Below are 18,729 nucleotides of genomic sequence, written 5' to 3'. Positions count from 1 at the left end.
TCTGTGCCTTATTTCATTGGGAGATGCTTCTTACTGCTTTATGTGACTGGTCTTTTCTTTACTATTTCTTACATCCTGTGAACGTTCATCCTTTGAGTGCAGTAGTGTTTTAGGCTAGACGACTGAAGTCGAGCTCTTCTAGTACAAAAATACCCATTTATGCTCTGGCTTGTGTGGCTTTGTTCCTACTCTTTCCCTTCAGTCCACACCACTTTGAGGGAGTTGCAGAAATGGCTAATAAAGGCAGCTAACATTCAGTCTTGGTACCTGAGGAGTCATCCTATGCTAGTAATGTTTGACTCTAGGTAACCAGGATGACTTCAAGGCAAAGTGCTCTGTGCGTCTTTGCTAGCACATTTAGTGCTCTATTTTCTTTGGTATTAAAATAACTTGAAAAAGAAAACCTACATTGGAATAATTGAATCAACACTGCTGAATGGTTTTGCACTCAGTACACATAAGGTGTCTTTTGACTGTGTACGTGGAGGATGTAGCTCTGGTGGCAGAGTTAAATTTTATAGAAATGAAGGAAAACTGTGATCTGCAGGGCTGCTTTCCAGCTTGGCCGAGTTCTTCAGATTGATCAACATCTCTCTTCCTTTGTACCATATCATTAAATGAATTGTCAAAGGCCCCGTGTCCTATGCTTTGGATGTTAATAGCACACATGGCTATAGAAAGGACTCTGTTAAGTGTAAGGCTGCCTGTGGCAATTCCCACACTGTTTTCCCAGAGGGAAATCATGGACTCAAAATATTTTTTGCTTCTGTTTTTTTACTCCTTTAGATCACCAATACTTGTATTAACATGGCCAATTACTATAATGCATCGTTCCTTTTCCAGGCTTGCAGGGTATTCCAAGGAGTTGGCATTCGGTATTGAGGGATGTTTCTGTGAGAATGGGTTCTCTGGTCATGAATGATTTCTCTAGTTACAGTCTTGGAAGGAAGTTAGAGTCTAGTAATCCAAAAACTTCATGTCCAGTTTGAAAGATCCTCTAGAAAACAGTTTTTTAAAAATTTTATTTATTTATTTGACAGAGAGAGATCACAATTAGGCAGAGAGGCAGGCAGAGAGAGAGGGGGAAGCAGGCTCCCTGTTGAGCAGATAGCCCGATGTGGGGCTCAATCCCAGGACCCTGAGATCATGACCTGAGCTGAAGGCAGGGGCTTTAACCCACTGAGCCACCCAGGTGCCCCGAGAAAACATTTTTTTTTTAACTGGCAGTGGGTATCACAGCCTGGTTAACATTATTGACAATACTGAACATTAGTGGTTTGAGGAAATGACTCTTACTTGTATAGGCCCACAGCGTGGTGTGTGTGTGTTTTTTTTTTCACAAGGACTAAATTTTTTAGGATACGCCACTGTAATAACTTCTAGCAGTGCTTTAACTGAAGGCCACTGATGCCTTTCCATTATCCGTGTCACCATATTGTATTGTCACTTACTTGGGCTGTCTTTTTTGACTTTCATTTGACTAATGTAAGAAGAAACTATATGTTGTAGACAGAATAGTGTATGAATTAATACATTTTTGTATGATGATGGCCAAATGTAGGTATTGACCTCCTCCTTCACCCCTTTCTTTGTGTGTGTTGTATTGCTTCGGATTAGGAGACCTCTTGGTCCTTTATATCTTCCTTACATATTTGATTGCCATCTGTCTAAGTTAATGTTGTGCTAACTTGTTCCTTTGACCTTGTTTCTGGCCCAGTGGAAGCACCAGCTTATATGAAAACAGGATATTGAAGTAAGAACCTGGCACTTATGAGAGTCATTCCATCGTGGACTGTGCCTGTGGTTCTTTCTCTTGCTTTCCTGACCTTGTCTCCTGTATCTTTGTGTTGACTTGCCTCCTGGCTTCGAATTCCATGCAAAAAGATAAGAACACTTGGTAATATGATTTCTTTATGTCTTTGGACCTTTTCTTAAGATGGACAGTATGTGTGTTTTTGTACGTCCAGAGCACTGACTGCCACCCTGCTCTAGGTACTGGTCCATAATCAGACCAGCCAGGTGGATGCTGGCAGCTGTTTGTGTGACTTGGTAGCCATAAAGTCTCTTAAACCTCTGATATGTGGCAGAGGTAATTTTAAAATCAATTACAGGTTTTCAAAATATTCCCTAATAGAATGCAGGAGAATTAAGCCAAGTACCCAGTGAAGAATAGAAGTGTTTAAATATGACTTTCTCTGAATTACGATCTAGCTGAACAAGCTGAAACATACAACAAGTTTTAAAAGAAGTGTCTTATCAAACATTCCTGTTTCTGTAGAAGACTGTATGAACTGGTTGTTAGAAATTGCTGTAGTTAAGAGGCAGAAGGAGTGTTTCAGATGGGTTAGAACAGTCTGGCTTGGTAGAAGAAACAGCATTTTAGGAGGACTTGAAAGGTGGATGAGTGAAGGTGCAAGGCATACATGGGTACTGAGAGTAAAAATGTTTTTTTGAATCTTTTTTTATTTTTAAGTAATCTCTACACTCAACGTGGGGCTCAAACCCACAACTCTGAGATCAAGTCGCATGCTCTACCAACTGAATCAGCCAGATGCCCCTAAAATAGTTTTTCTCTGTCAGTGGCCCCCAAATCATGAATGTACATGGGAATCATAGACAAAGAGCAAAAATAAGGAACAGTCTGGGACAGCAGTGCTCTTAATTAAACCAGGATATCTGGGATGGGGGTGGATATAGACATGGAGATACATCAAAAGATTCTCCGTTGATTCAGATGTATATCTGGCTTTAAAATGGTAAGCTTAGAAATTTTGCTTAGAACCAAAAAATTGAAAGGTCTCAAAAGCTACACTGTGTGGTGGGTAGTTTTGGCTTCATTCTGTGGACTGAGAAGCCTTTGAAGGTTTTAGAGTAGGTATTTGTGATCAAAGAGAAGCATTAGGAATATTCATCTTGTGGCAGAGTGCAGTTTAGACTGAAGAAGATACTACAGGAGAGGGCCAGTAAGGTGGGTTTTGGTGGTGTTAATGATGAGTAGAGAGTCAGAACCAGGTAGTAGACATGGGCAAGGAAAAGATGCAAGAGTGTTTATGCCATGAAGAGTCAGCAAAGTTTGTTGATCCATTAAATTTGGGAGGGGATGGTTAAATTGTAGATTAGTGGGTATGGATTTGTCTAAGATTTTGATGTTAGGAGATAAGAATTTAGTTAATGGGTAAATAGAAGTAGAGCTGACTTGAGAGACAGATAACCACAAGAAGTTCAGCATAACTACAAGTTGGCATAAGCTACAAGTGGGAGTGTTCAAGCAACGAGTGAGACAAAGGTGAGGTGTAGCTTGATAAAGTGTGTGGCAACAAAAATTTTCTTTCCTACACTGAAGTTCATTGTTAATCTAGTGCACACGCTGCAGATAGGTCAGAGAATAAGTTTTGAGAAAGCTTGGTGGAGGGGGGGTGCTAGAGGATTCGGAGACACTCAGTGCACTGGTTCCCAGGAGTGGAAGGAGTCCCAGCTGGCTACTGGTGGGAGTGATGAGAAGGAGTCACGAAATATAAATCCACAGTCGCCAGTCAGAAATCTCCTTAGAGTCTGCTGTTTCTGAACTCAGAGGCTCTGGGATTTGAGAAAGGTTATAGTATGTGGTACAGGTATGGTATATTAATTGCACAATGCCCTCAGTGGAGTTGTGGATAGCAACCCTCTAATCCAGCACGTTCGTGTATCTGCAGTGAAACATGGGTATTCACATGACGTCGGGTAAAGACTTTAAAGTGGCCTCACATCATCTGTCAGGTTAGGTTTTGCAGCAGCTCGGTTCAGGCTAGGTTAAGTTACAATCTTTTGGTTTTTAGAGGTTTTTAAGAGTTTAAACTGTGGATAAAGGAATATTAGACCTGGAGTCTGAGGCTGCTCTTCTAGAGAGTTTGGACAATCACTACCAGCACCTACACTCCTTACTCCCCAAACCAGAAACTGACAGAAAGTCAAAAGTATAATGTAGGAAATGTCTTTAAAAAGATGAGTTTGTACTGGTATCTTTGCACTCCATACTCTTCTTCCCTTCCATTTATGAGTCCTCATTCTGGGCTATGTGTAACATTAATAGGGGTTGGTAGTAGGATTTTTCTGGTTTACCAATGGGTTTGTTGAGGGCAGACCATCCTAGTTGTTTTGATGTTACTGAAGCCAATCTAAAGAATTGGACAATACAAGCAAATACATCCACTTTAAGTGAGGTTGGGGTTTTGTTTTTATGGCAGCCTTTTTCTGGTCAGGGCCCATTCCATCTCACTTCTTGTTGAAAGGGAAAAGGATGGATGGTCAGATTATGGATGGTCAAAAGAAGCATTCTTAGCTTCCCTGGCTGACTTTCATAGCTTTTCACTTGGCTTTGAGTACTTGAGGCATTTGGTTTCTTAGCCCATTACCTAGGTGGTATGCATTGTTTAGAATATCAGGTGAAGAGGAAGGGAAGCTTGCCTTTCTGACTGCACTGTCCATGTCAAACTCTGTACCATCCCCAGTGTTTTCTCTGACTTTATATATACGATATGAGGGATGAATTAGAATGGGGAAGGTTTTCCAAGGCAGACAAAGCTACTGATTTGGGAGGGGGAGGGAAGGAACTTGGTGAGGGGAATCTTATGTTCCTAACTTTCATTTGGCCTGTGGACCTTCTTTCTAGAGACACTGGCCTCAGTGTCCTCATTTGTTTGAAAGACAATGGTCTGGTGTTGTGTGCGACTCACAGCAATATCCCTCCTTTGGCAAATCCTTGGCGAGGGCAGGATTTGGAAAATAAGGAATGCCCTTGTAGTTTTCCAGGATTGTTGTTATGAACAAATGACCCTATTGCATTCCCTGGTTCTTAGCACCCTCTGGGCACTGGCCTAGTCATGGGCAATTGGCTGTCCAAATAGCGTGAGCAGGTTTGCAGCCGGAGCTCTTAGTGAGGACGAGGCACAGCTCTTCCCCAGCTGACTGCTCGCGGGAGCATTACCCAGTGTGCAGCTGTTGCCTGAATCACAAGTAGCACCGAGTGCTAGCCTGGCACTTACCCCACTCCCCTTCCTTTCTACTTGCTGCTTTGATATTATCTGATCGATGGGGCTGTGTGTTGGCTGGGATCCGGCTGAGCCAGCCATGTTTTTACATGTAGTGTTTCAGCCTCTCCCCTTCTTGTAACATCCTGAGATCCCGTCTTCCAAATAGAACTGGAGAGTGTATTACAGCAGGAATTGTACTGGTTGTGCTGGTCTCCATGTAAATCAGAAGAGTGGTTTTCATTCTGCTCTCTTGTGGTTTCTAAAAATGAGCATGTAGAAGTTTGGAGGGGGTGGGCGTGTTGGTAAACCTGTGGGGGTGGGGAGTTTCATGACAGAGCCGTCAGAATGCGTGTGTTCACAAACCATCCGCTGACACACTATATTAAATACCTCTGATGCGCCAGCCATGGGAAACCTAAAGATGAATCTGACTGCTCTCCTCTAGGGTCCCAGCCAGACTCTCACTGTTGGACAGGCTGCTCTGCTTCTCCATGGTTCGAGTGGTGAGCTCTGGGCTTACAGATTCTGTTCTTGGGGGGAGCAGAAGGGGAATTCAGACAGTAGTAGGTAGGGGTTGGTACATTTTCTTTTATAAGGGACTGGATTTTAAATAGTTTAAGTAAATATTAAGCTTTGTAGGCCATACAGTTTGGCTTCTGTATCTGACTTGGCCTTCTTCTCCCCCTGCTGCTCTGTCAGGAGTGTTTCTTTAAAGACAGCTGGCTTAGCATTGATCGGGAACTGTTTTTTGTCTCAGTTTTTGGTTTTGTTTTCCCTCTGAACTCTTGTTTGTGTGGTTTGGCAGCTTGGAGACAAACATGGTATTGACCCAGTGATCTCAACTCACTCCCAGCTTTTTTAGGGACAAATAGCATCCCCCTTCAGGGCTTCAGAGGACCAAAGGTTCAGTGCCCGCTCCTGGGTAATGAATTCTTGTCGGGTATCTAAACTCAAGAGTTTGAAATAGAAGAGACTGGGTTCTGAACGACTTATTTTACATTCTTGCTGGAGTATGTTGTGCTTTTGGGAGGGTAATTTGGATGGAAATTTTTACTAACAGCCATAATGATAATAGGAAACAGTGGACTTTAATCTTGCAAAGAGTAGAGGTGGTACACAACAGGCCCATTGGAACCTTGGATGCTGGGAAGCCAGATGTTGTATGTAGGTGTGTTGGGCATGAAAATTGAGATGTTGATTTTTCTTAATTTTTTTTTTAATTGAAAAAGTACCTTCTCCCCACACTCCCTACTCTAGCCCCCAACCAAATCCTTTCTTATTCTGATCATTGGCTGTGTCAAAGGGCTGTGGTAATGGTAGGACAAGAAGGGATCCTAAGATGCATAGTGCTCCTCATTTCTGATAAATCTCCCCGTCATTACTTTCATTGAGGTACTGTTTGTTATATTCTGCCTTCTTAGGACTCAGAATTTTCCTGACCCTGAAATATGCTTCAACTCTATACATACCTTATCTCTTGATAAAATTTTGTCATAATCGATTCCTGCTAATACGGTTACTTCCTTTGTCATGCCTCACCTTGTCCCAATCACAGTGAGAAAATAAAGTTTTGACTTCTAAAGAGTGAAAATAGATACCTTCTTAAAAATTAGCTTTCATTGGGGCATCTGCGCAGCTCAGTTGTTAAGCATCTGCCTTTGGCTCAGATCATGATCCGGGAGTCCTGGGATTGAGCCCCACATTGGGCTCCCTGCTCTGTGGGAAGCCTGCTTCTCTTCCCCCTCCCCCTGCTTTTGTTCCTTCTCTCGCTGTGTCAAATAAATGAAATCTTAAAAAAAAAAAAATACTATCTTTCAGGGGCTCCTGGGTATCTCAGTTGGTTAAGTGGCTGGCTCTTGATTTCAGCTCAGGTCATGATCTCAGGGTCCTAGGATCAAGCCCCGTGTTGGGTTCCGCGCTTAGCAGGGGGAGTCTCTTTCTCTCTCTCCTTCTGCCTCTCCCTCCACTCGTTTGTTCTCTCTCTGAAATAAATAAATAAAAATCCTTTAAAAAAAAATTAGCTTTCAGTAGAGGCCCCTGGAGCCCTCAGAGCCTATTTATTCATATTTTATTCACATTTAGCCCAAAGTAGATTATCAATTAGAAGTGAATTGGATCTAGCAGCCGTATAGCAAGATAGGAAGCAGAGAAAGATAAAACAGATACTAGACTTTCTGAGTATGTGTTTCATTTTGCATCACAGTATTTTCTGTTTTGAGAATAGAAAATGATTGCGGTGTTGGAATTGTATAGATTATCTTCTTGAATGAAAATAGGGCCCAGGTTGAGGAGGTCAGGTAGAATAAAAAAATTTTGCTTTCCTAACATGAGCCATCATTCTTTGGAAGCTCCTGTTCTGCTGCTGATTTTTACTGCAGTGTTTGCTAGGACCAAATTTTCTGTAGCCTTTACTTACTGCACGTTAGCTAAGTTCTGTTGCAGTTACAAAGCTCAGAGCTTATAAAAAGTAGAGGTTTATTTTTCACTCATCTATCCATCATAGGTAAGCTCTGGCTCTGCTTCATGTATTCTTCACTTTGGGACTTAGGTTGATGGATCATTCATTATCTGGGCTCTTACCAGTATCATAGCAGAGAGAAAGACAGACATGGTAACCAGGAGCTGACTCATTCTCATTTCACTGGCCATTTAGAATTCACCAGGACAGCGATGTATAATCCTTCCTTAAGGAAGGATTTTATAAACCATATGGCCACATTGGACAGTGAGGTAGGAGATTCTTTCTCTCTCACTGGGAGAGGATGAGAGAGAGAGGGGGAGAGAGAATATTTTGAAACAATACCACATATTTGATGGATGGCCAGATTTATCAGGTCCTAAGTGGAGAACCATTATTCCTTTACTATGGGGAGAAATGTCAAACTACTTTTGGTCTGCAAAAATTCACACTGGTCTGGTGGGTATATAGGGAATATAGTATTCAGGTTGTGGGTCTTATTTTCAGGAGCATTTTTACTTTTCCAAAAGCTCATTTCTTTTAGATCTGAGCAAATCCCTTTGGGTTCATGGACTTGCTCTGGTTTGCCTATCAGTACCTAGCTCTGGGGCCAAGTTGTAGAGGTGATTTCTGTAACCTACAAAAAAACAATTAGAATATGGTCTTCCATCTGCCACCAACTTGTATTTTGGGTGCATGATGCCAAGAAGTGTATTTTGTAACTGGCATCTTCTTTCTGTCACCTGAAATACTGGTGTAGATTCCTGCCTACCAGTTCAGTGCGGCATTGTTGCTGTTGGGTAGCCTGGGTCTTAAGAGGAGAACTGTCCTGTTCATCTGAAGCCAGAGGAGCGACAGCTAAACGCCCACCACTGTCCAGTTGTGTGGAGGCCTCTGACAGAAGCCGAACCAGAACCAAGTTCTGCTGTTTGCAGCGGTTCATTTCTCCCCTTCCTTGCCCTCATCCCCTGCCTTTGCTGGAGAAGAGTCGACCATTTGGTGATTTGGCACGAACCAAGTGCTGATGGGACAGCCCACTGTTCCATCTCACCCTTGCAGGCCAGAGTAGCCTCAGTAAGCTGAAGCTGCCTTATCTCAGAGGCTTCTCGAAACAGAGTCCTGCTGGTACCAGGAAGCCATAGGTGCTTTGTACCTGGGAGTGAGATTGAAAATCTCTTGCTGGCTGTGAAGAGCAGGAGATATGCCGAGTTTCTGTGTCTGTGCCCTTCAGAGGGGGCAGCGACTGGCAGTGACGGCTGCTCTCCCCCGATGTGGTGGCTCCGGCTCTGTCTGAGAGCAGAAGCTGCTGGTTTCAGACCGGCTCCCTGTAGGATAATGAATTGTCATGCCTCTGCTGATTATCTAACAAGTTTGTACAACGTGTAACACAAGCTGACAAGACAAACAATTTTATTAATTTAAGCCTGGGGATAATGGGATTGCAGCGCAATACGAATGTAGGAGTATCACACGCAAGTCCAGGGGTGTGCTACCCCATGAGTGCTTGGGTTCTGGGTTTGGCAGTGGAATAGTCTTACGAATTTTTAAAAAACATTTGTCCCCAATAAAATAATATTCATTTGAATTTGAATAGAAGAATACTTAAACGAATGTTCAGGGATTTGCGGAGCTCAAATAAAATGAGCTCTTGTATCAGCCTTTGAAGTATTAGAGCTGATAAATGCCGGTGGGCAGTAGATAAACTTTGGTTTTTACAAACCAATTATGACTAGAGGAGCTTTGGTTTTAAATCTGTCTGGAGTTTGGTCTTCAGTTGGGCAAGTGCTGGGGCCTTTGGGGAGATGAATTATATTTGTATGGCCTCTGATCTGCAGTATTTTAATTTCGCATTCTCTCGTGTTCTTACATACACATGTGACAGTTTGAGGTAGTTGAATCTTGGATTGTTGACTAGAAGTGATTAACCTTGTTTATGAAAGAAATTCATCATCCAGGAGAAACTGGGTGGGTCCAGGTAGATAAGAAAGAGGTTTCTTAATGAGTTGTGTGTAATTCAGTTCTGGGTTCTGAGAGATGGGTTCCCAGAATGGAAAAGGATCCAGCGTGAGAACTGGGGAGTTATAGAACCCATGAGAGTACACAAATGTGGGGTAATTTCAGCAAGAGTGGTTACATTCCAGAGCTTCAGAGATAACAGTGAGCTTCTCCTTTCAGGACTTTGGGTAAGGAAAGTAACAGGCTCTTGTCACTTGGGTAGCCTCCCAACGCGCAGACATTTAGGAGTGCAGGCTTTAAAATGTGCCAAGTTAATGCAGCAGGCAATCAAGAATTTAGGGCACTGGCATAAAAAAAGTCACTAAAAAACAAAAAACTAAAACCAAAACCAGCCAGTAAATCTAAAGCAGCAAGAGATGGAGGCTTTTGGAGTCATGCACTGTTTATATCCCCACAGTTGTGACCTTGCTGCCTGCCCTCCCTTCCTCTCTCCCTGGCACCTCCTTCATGACTGCTTAGTGGCAGCTTATGTACAGTTGACCATTGAACAACATGGGTTTGAGCTGCACAGGTCCACTTACACGTGGATTGTTTTTAATGAATAGAATATAGTACTGTAAATGTATTTTCTCAAGATTTTTCTTCTCTAACTTACTGTTATAAGAGTATGGTAAATAGGGGCACTTGGGTGGCTCAGTGGGTTAAGCCTCTGCCTTCGGCTCAGGTCATGATCTCAGGGTCCTGGGATCGAGCCCCACATCCAGCTCTCTGCTCAGCAGGGAGCCTGCTTCCCTATCTCTCTCTGCCTGCTGCTCTGCCTACTTGTGATCTCTCTCTTTCTCTCTGTCCAATAAATGAATAAAATCTTTAAAAAAAAAAGAGTACAGTGTATAATACTTAAAGCCAACAACATACATGTTAATTGTTACTGGTTAGGCTCTAAGCTACTAGTAGTTAAGGGTTAAGTAGTTACGCTATTAGTAGTTACTGGTCGGCAATAAGCTATTAGTAGTTAAGGGTTGGGGGTCCCAAAAGTTATACATGGATTTTTCAACACAAGGGAGTGGTCAGTGTCCCTAACTCCCGCATTGTTCTAGAGTCAGCTATGCTTCAGACTTGTGTGCTGGTGTTAAAGCAGATGGGGGAGGAGGGCAGTAAGGACTACAAGTACGTTCTATAAGTGCATGTTGTACAATAAAAAAAAAATTCACAAACTAGAGAATAGTTGTTGGTTATGTTTCCCATTTTGTCTTTATTCTTGAAGCAGAAGCTGTGTTCCCAGAATACATAGCCTCTATTTCTTCCAGTGTCCTTCCCCTCCTCCTTGGATCTTCCAGCATGTCTTCAGGGTCTTCTTACCACCCAGCCTCCGCTTGAGCCATTCCTCTGAGATTCATGCCCTCCAAGTGGCAACACAGAAACTGGGCTTCCCCAACTCGTATACTTGCCCCCAAGCAAATTAATACGCAGCTTCATTTTTAAGAGGTAGAATCTGCCAGCTGCTACCTAAAAGTAACTATTGTTTCTTATTAGCATAGTGGTACAAATTTCAAGTAATTTCCAGATTCTACTCCCAGTGCTAATATAAGTTACTCTTCATTTAAATGTAATGTAAATGGTATCACTGCCTATCTTTGCCACTTTCTGAAAACTTTTTGGTAAAGAAACTTTTTTGAGATTAAACATCCAGTCATGTGTATTAAGTGCAGTAAATTTTAAGTATACAGCATGATGAATTTTTCAGTATATATATATACCCATGAATCCACCACCCAGATGGACACAGCATATTCTGTCATATCAGAAGGTTCCTCTTCTCAGATAGTATTTTTTTTAATGCCACAAGGTGACCGTCATTCTGGTATCTGTCATTATCAGTTAGTTGCGTCAGTTCTTGAACTTTCTGGAATCCTATATCAGGTGTCCTTTTGATTTTGGCTTTTTCATGAAACATTATGCTTGTGATATTGATGCGTGTTATTACATGTATCAGTAGTGGTTCTTTTCTTGTTTTCAGCTTGGATCTGTTGTGTTAAAGATGCCTGTGAACATTCTTGTGTGTCTTTTGGTGAACATGCACATTTATTTCTCCTTGAAATGGTATTGTTGGATCAGGGGGCAGATGAATGTGGATGGATTTTTTCATGTAGCAGCTTCATTAATCTGTTCTATTTATTTATTACTGGGGTACTTGATGATGAATGGCAAAAGAACGGACTTTAAAGGATTGGGATAGTGTATATATCTGAAATCAGCCTACCACTAGCTCTGAGGCATTAAGAGAATAATGAAATCTGTTTTTGAATCTGTAAAATGGGCATTATAATGATGACTTTTCTTGGCTGTTGTGTAATAAAGGAGATTGAATTAAGATAGTGCATAGGTGGGACACCTGGGTGGCTCAGTTGATTGAGTGTCTGACTCTTGATTTTGGCTCAGATCATGATTTCAGGGTCATGAGATCGACGAGCCCCATGCTGAGCCCTACATCTGGCTCCACTGCTGGGCCAGAGCCTGCCTGAGATGATACCCTCCCACCCCGTCCCTGCCTGCATGCTCTCTCTGCATGCTTGCTCACTCTTTAAAAAAAAAAAAAATTTTTTTTTAAGAATGCATAGGGGACATTAAATGTTCCTGTGTTTTTTGTTTGTTTTATTTACTTTTTAGAGAAATCTGTTCACCCGATGATAGGCAATTAAGAGGAAAGCATTTAACTTTTAACACTATTAATTTTGAACTTTCCTAACTTTGCCTAGGACAGTCATCTTTGTGCATTCACCATCATAGGAAAATTGGGTCAAGAGGTTAATGTATAACTTTCTCAGTCTCAAAAGGCACCTCTCTGCTATATGGTTTGTCATGATATCTTCTTTTTGCCATTGTTAAGGGATTCGCCTCTGCAAACTCTTACTAATTATCTCTATATCCAATGGTTCTTTTTAAGTGCTAGCTTTTTGTTCAGCAGCTTTCTCTTCTTCAGTTGTTTCTTCATACCTTTAAGCATTGAGACCCTCTGTTCAGGAATTTACTAATTGCTGGTATTGTAACATTATGGACTTGATGAACTAGAAACTGCATTATAATTGCAAACTGTATTCTGAACAAATTTGTGTGTCGCTGCAATTTCAGTTTATAGCACAATAAAATTTTTGGAGCACATTTAAAAAGTACAAAAAGATTTCAAAAATAGATTCCAAGTGGTTTATTGCTCTCCGTATATACCTTAAGTAGGACTTCTTGAAGTCACTGTTTTCATCCTGTCTCCATATGGTTTTCTAGGCCACCTACCACTACCGTTTTGGCCATCAAGTAGAAGATCAGCATGCTGAAGAATTTTGAATATTTTGCCTGACTCTAATTATAATTCAGCTTGCTCCTACTAAGTTAATCTTCCCCAAACCCAAACAAATTTCTTTTTTTGTGAAGGGTGAAGGTTTTGAGGGAGGAGAGTGCTGTTACCATTTACATGTAAATTCCTATATAAAGCATATCCCTAGACTTGAGTGGTTAATAGCTAATGCTGTCCATGGTTATTGTTCGACCAGTTGCAGTTCTGTGGATTATTTTTGGCGAATTTCAAGGTGAGTAAGCTGTGCCACCATCTCATCTGGTATATTGGGATACTTTACCTCCTTGATTAGCTGAGGAAGTTTCAACTAAGAGCGGAAAGCTAAACAAAGAAATACTTCAAATGCCAAGGATAGAAGATTTATAGAGACCTAGATATTTAAAATAAACACATAGTCCTACTTAAACTGTTCTGTAACACTCACCAATCTCTTCCATCCTTTTCTGTAAGTTATCAGCTTTGAGAACCTGAAAATTTTAGTTTTCATTAAATTTCTTTATCTGTGGTTCAAAGCTAACATCTTTCTGTATTATTGGTCATTTGACCTCATTCCCAATACCCAGTTTTCCTTGAAAGCTGTTAAAATTAGCTTCATCTCCCTGCCAGAAGCAGGTTCTTCCTCTCATTCGTTCAAAGCCCTTATGTCTTTAAATTATCCTGTTTTTCTTTGAAGGTATGTCTTTTTTATGGAGGAACGATTAGTATAGTATTCTCCAAAGCTTTGCATCTAGACACATTGTTGTTCAAAATTACTGGCTGATTTGAGCATCTTCAAGAATTGTGTCCCAGAAATTGATTTAAGATTAAATTGTGGGGTTTTGGTATCGATCTCAGAAATATCTAGGCCTCTGATTTGTAATTATTCTTGTAATACGATAGAAAGAGCTTTGGTGTGCCAAGATCTGTTTTTCCTCGATCTTCCCCTTGTTTTGCAATCACAGGTGAAAACTGACTTCAAAGAGATGGTTTCCTTATCTGTAAAAGGAACATTTGGAGTGGACTGGGAAGAGAGCATGGAAATATCTTTGGGGGTCAGATTGGTAACCAGTAGTTTACTAGGGCTCCAGTGACAGCATACAACAGACGAAACAGCTTAAACCACAGAAATTTATTTTCTCAAAGTTGTTGAATTTAAGTTCTTCTGGGGCCTCTGTACTTAGCTTCCAGGTGGCTGCCTGCTCAGTTGCTTTCACAGGATCATCTCTCTGTACATGTGTGACCCTGGTGTCTCTCTGTCCTCATCTCTTTTTATAAGGATACCACTTACATCATTAAGTGTCCATCCTACTGACCATGTGTTAACCTCATCGCCTCTTTAAAAGGTACTGTCACCAAATGCAGTCACATTTTGAAGTTTAGCATCTGAATTTGGGGGAGAGACACAGTTTAGCTCATAACAGTAACCTCAATTTACCAGGCGGCATAAGCCCATCAGAGAGATGACTTTGCCCTAGACTTTATGTTCACAAATATGTCTTGAGTCCCAGGTTAGGCTTGACACATGATGCTGACTCTCATCTGAAGAAGGCTAGACATTTCTTAAGTAAATTCTAAGTTGAACTCATGGCTGTTTCAGGTTTGTAAAATTCTCTTTATTTTTAAGGAATAATTGAAAAAGAAATGGGATATGCAATGGCATCCTATCCTTTGTTGGGCCTTGCAGTCAAACTGGCTAAAACTGTGGGTGACTTTTAAAAAGGTACATAATTTTTATCAGAGTAGTCACCCTCATAAGGCTCTGTTTAAGGAAAGGATTTAAAGGAAGATGTCTACTGTAGCACGATCACTCGGAAAAAGTAGTAGTCTAAATAGCCAGAAATAGGGACTAGGTTAAGAAAATTCTAGAGTATCAATGGTCCATTAAGGTTTTCTTGAAAATTTTTTTATTTTTTATTTTTAGTATAGTGTAGAAACCTTAAATGTACGGTTTACTCAACCTTTACATTTGTATATAGCTGTGCATTGCAATTCTGTATCTATGAAAATGACAGATTATCTACTGGGAAGATTATTTAGGTTCAGTGTTAAGTGATAAAAGGCAAAGATCATTCTATTTGTACTACAATTATAATTGTAGAAAAGCGTCAGCATAGAGTAGGACTGAAAGGGAACTATTTTTAGAGCATGGTTAAATTTTGTGTTTGGATAAAATAGTGGTGTGTTTTTTTTTTATTTTAATTTCCTTGAAGGCTTTCTTTTTACCGGATTTGTCTATATAACGGACTCTCCTATTTCAAAGGTGAATTTTGATGAGGAAAAGTCCACTAAGGCTTTCCTGCATTGGGCCTCTCTCATGCTGTGGCCCTGTAGTACACCTTTTGAGTTCCTCCAGAGCAGTGGTCCTTAACCTTTTTGATTTGAGTACTCTTATATAGTAAGTTTATTGAAGACTTTTATAGTAAGTTTACTGAAGAGCTTTTGTTCATATAGCTTAATTATAATTCATTAAAAATAACAGTAATAAGCATGTTATGTTAACATAAGTTTTTATGAAATACATTTTCCCCCCAAAATTGAAGAGAGACAGTAGTTCTATTTTGCAAATCTGCTTAGTGTGTGGCTTAATAGAAGACAGCTGAAATCTTAGCTGCTTCTGCATTTTCTCTGTTTTGATGTATTACTTGGTTGAAAGCTTTGAAGAAATTTTAGCTTCACACACCTAAGTAGTTGGAAAGGGAGGAAGAGAGAGGAGCCGGGGGCCTTTGGTTTACATTTGAAAACTGTGCTAACAGGGTGGTAGGTACTTCCCAAGTGACATTGTCAGTCACACTGAATGTACTACCTGAACCTTGTAGAAAGCTTTTGACTTGAAGTGTATGTGGCTGTGGATTGTGGGTGGTACTGTTGATAAAGAGAAGGTACCATCTATAAATCAGTATCTTCTGACAGTCCACTTATGTAGTTCACTTACAGTTGAAACTTAGATAGAAGTAGTCACCTGAAAGAGCGAATATGCTCTCTAATTACACCTAGGGAAGATAAATCCGTGGAATTGTTGGCCAATCACTGGTGTCAGAGAACAGAAATACTCTGTCTGTAATTGTGCATCATGTGAGTTCCTTGTTTAAGATCTAACATGAGCTGTTTTTCTGAACTTTTGGGACTCTGCCACCATTAAGTTTTATAAATACAGCACTGTTCCCAAACATGTTCAGGTGGCAAAACTCCTACAACTCATGGTCTATGGAAATATTTAATGCTGTCGTTTTAATTCAGGACAATTCTCCAGGTTAAAAAAAATGTATTTTACATAAGTCATACAAAATCAAGCATATGTGCATACCAAAATATGCATTGTATTAATAGTAATTAATGTAATATGCTAGGAATAATAACTTGCTGTTGGACATTGATTTATTGCCCTTTGACATTTGAGAGCAGATGTTGTTTTTTATTAAAGAAAAAGGGACAAAGATCCCAAACTGAGGCTATTCTATTTACTAACCTAATTTTTGGTAACATTATTTTAAATGATGATGACACTTTCTTTGCATTCTGTTTCAAAAGCACTAGTGTTCTAGAAAATCTACTAAAATTTGTTAGGGCCTAGTAAGTCTAATTTCAAATACCGATATAATTATGGGGTAGAACTTAATTCCAATCTGAATGTTATGGCTTTTGCAACAGTAATCCATTGCAAATTCGCGACTGACTTTTTACCTGTTGGTATTAAAGTGTTTCATTTCTTTTGCTAGAGGAACACTCTCCCATCCCTTGCCCATTCCTACATAATGGGTACTTTCACATTTCTTTTGGTGAGCTCCATTGAGCAGGTGCAGTGTGTGCATGTGTGAGGTACTTGAATAGGGTGATTTGGCTTTTCATGGTCCTTAACTCTGGAAGGAACTCCTCGTCCTCATTAGGTTTCTGATATTGTTGTATAGTAATGGCCGTGCAAGGCTTCCCCTGCCCTGGGCCGCCATCTTCAGTTTTCTTGGTGTAGAGTCAAATAACAAAACCAAGCCTATATGCATGTAGCAGACTGAGATTTTTATCATAATGTCTTTTTATGTTTGTATATTTGAGCTCATTTTCAGAAATCCTGCCCTTTCCTTTTTTGCATTTCTACGTCCAAGTGAAAGATTTGGGATCATAAAAAATAATTTGTAAGTTCGTACGAAATGATGTTTCTAGGACTGGCTTGTAGGATCAGATGTGAGTTTTTCAAATTAGAACCTTTTCTAATGGGCCCCTGGGAAGAGTCTTAGCTAAATTGCAACAGTGACTGGCGAAGTCGATCGAGGTAAATTGCTCCCATTGCTGAGGGTTCAGAAACCAGGCAGTTGAAGCTAAAATTCTTGGGGAAATCGGGCAGAACTATTGCAGATGGTTTCCACCCTGAATAGAGAAGGGGGTTGGTGTCACTGTTGATGAATGAGAGGAGATTAAAGCCTGATTTTGCGATGAATTTGTAACATGGTTTTTGGGAAACTAAAGAGAAATTTATGAAAAGACCATCAGAATCATTTAGGTGGTTCTTTTCAATATTGTCTACAAATGATATCTGAGAACACATCGAGAGAGCACATCAAGTAGTTTGTATTACAGAAAAGTAGCATCTGAAAACTTACTGTCACGTATACCTTCAGTGAGCTCAGAGGATGAGGGATTGTCCAGATGATTTCTATTACCTAGTAAGGCAACTACTGAGCACTTAGATTTGCATTTAGAAAAAAGAACCTGACTGGGTTTTTGAAAATTCTTAACATAATTTAATTTTTTTAGATTTTATTTATTTGAGAGAGAGCGAGAAAGCACACAAGTGGGGGAAAGGGGAGAGGGAAGAAGCCAATTCTGCTGAGTAGGGAGCCCAATGGGGGCTCAGTCCCAGGACCCTGAGATCATGACCTGAGCTGAAGGCAGACACCCAATTGACTGAGCCACCCAGGAGCCCCATCCTGGCTGTTTTTGACTGTTGGTAATTACGTTAAAATAGAGGTCATCAAGAAAGTACTTGTGATTGGTATTCTGATGACCCAGCTTATATTTTTCTCAGACACCTACTGTATATATGAGAAAGTCTTAATCTCTCAGCAAAATGGAAATAATAGTAAATCACAAAGTTGTGTGACATTGGGTCTTTTGTAATTGATAAAACTCCATACTAACAACATCTCTCTGTCCATTGTGCTGAATCTCTAGTAAGTACAGAGAGCACTAAGTTAAGGACCAAGCTAATACTTAAATGAACCATTTTGAGACTGAGGTCTTTCTGAGATATGGCTCATTGGGTTGGTGGGGTATATCTTGAATGTCTTGGAACACAAATTTTTGTGTGTTTTGTCAGTGGCATTTCGTATGTGTTAGTTTGATGTCTCTTGGAAATGCTTTGTAGAGGTTTTGGAAGCTCAAATCTTTTGTTTATCTAGGATGACAAAGGACTTGATGGCTCCTTGACTTAATGAGAATCGTGTAACTATCACTTGTAAGGGCTGAACTTCATATACTTGAGGTTTGCAGTTCTCCGAGCCCGGAAGATCATTTTTTTCACCTGTTTTTCTTTCTTTCTTTCTTTCTTTCTTTTTTTTTTTTTAAAGCATTTGGGTGTTTATTCAGTATTCACATTTTAATATTACTTGGATGAACTTGTCATCGTGTGATTAGAAAACCATAATTCACGTTTAATGCCAAAGGTGGAAATTGTTATAGAATTGCTGAAGCTTTGGATTACTGATGGGTTGATTCTGGTTTGTGTAAATTCTCCTACAGATCATGCCTTATTAATTAGTCACTTTCTTACTGCATCCCAGATTTTTTCTTGCCAAGAATTCTATGCAAGGAAATATTTTCCTGTTTTCCTCACCACTCTGTCCACTTCTAATTCGGTCTGAGTTCCTCCAGGCTCTAGTGCCTATGTTCTGTGGTTTGTAAAGTGCTGTGTACTTTTATAGCCTCTATAAATAACAAAATATAGCTCATGGCAATAACACTGTGGCACCCTAGATGTTTTGAGAGTG

At 40.3% G+C, this 18,729-nt stretch overlaps 1 protein-coding gene across 2 annotated transcripts in view; it reads left to right on the top strand.

Moving 5' to 3' along the window:
- The window catches only part of SND1 (staphylococcal nuclease and tudor domain containing 1), a 418,356-nt gene that overhangs the window by 90,980 nt on the left and 308,647 nt on the right, over window positions 1–18,729 (top strand). The gene's annotated exons all lie outside the window — the stretch shown is intronic.

Source organism: Meles meles, chromosome 10 (genome assembly GCF_922984935.1).
Source record: "Meles meles chromosome 10, mMelMel3.1 paternal haplotype, whole genome shotgun sequence".
In the NCBI taxonomy this organism is placed as follows: Eukaryota; Metazoa; Chordata; class Mammalia; order Carnivora; family Mustelidae; genus Meles; species Meles meles.
This window is presented reverse-complemented; position numbering and strand designations above follow the sequence as displayed.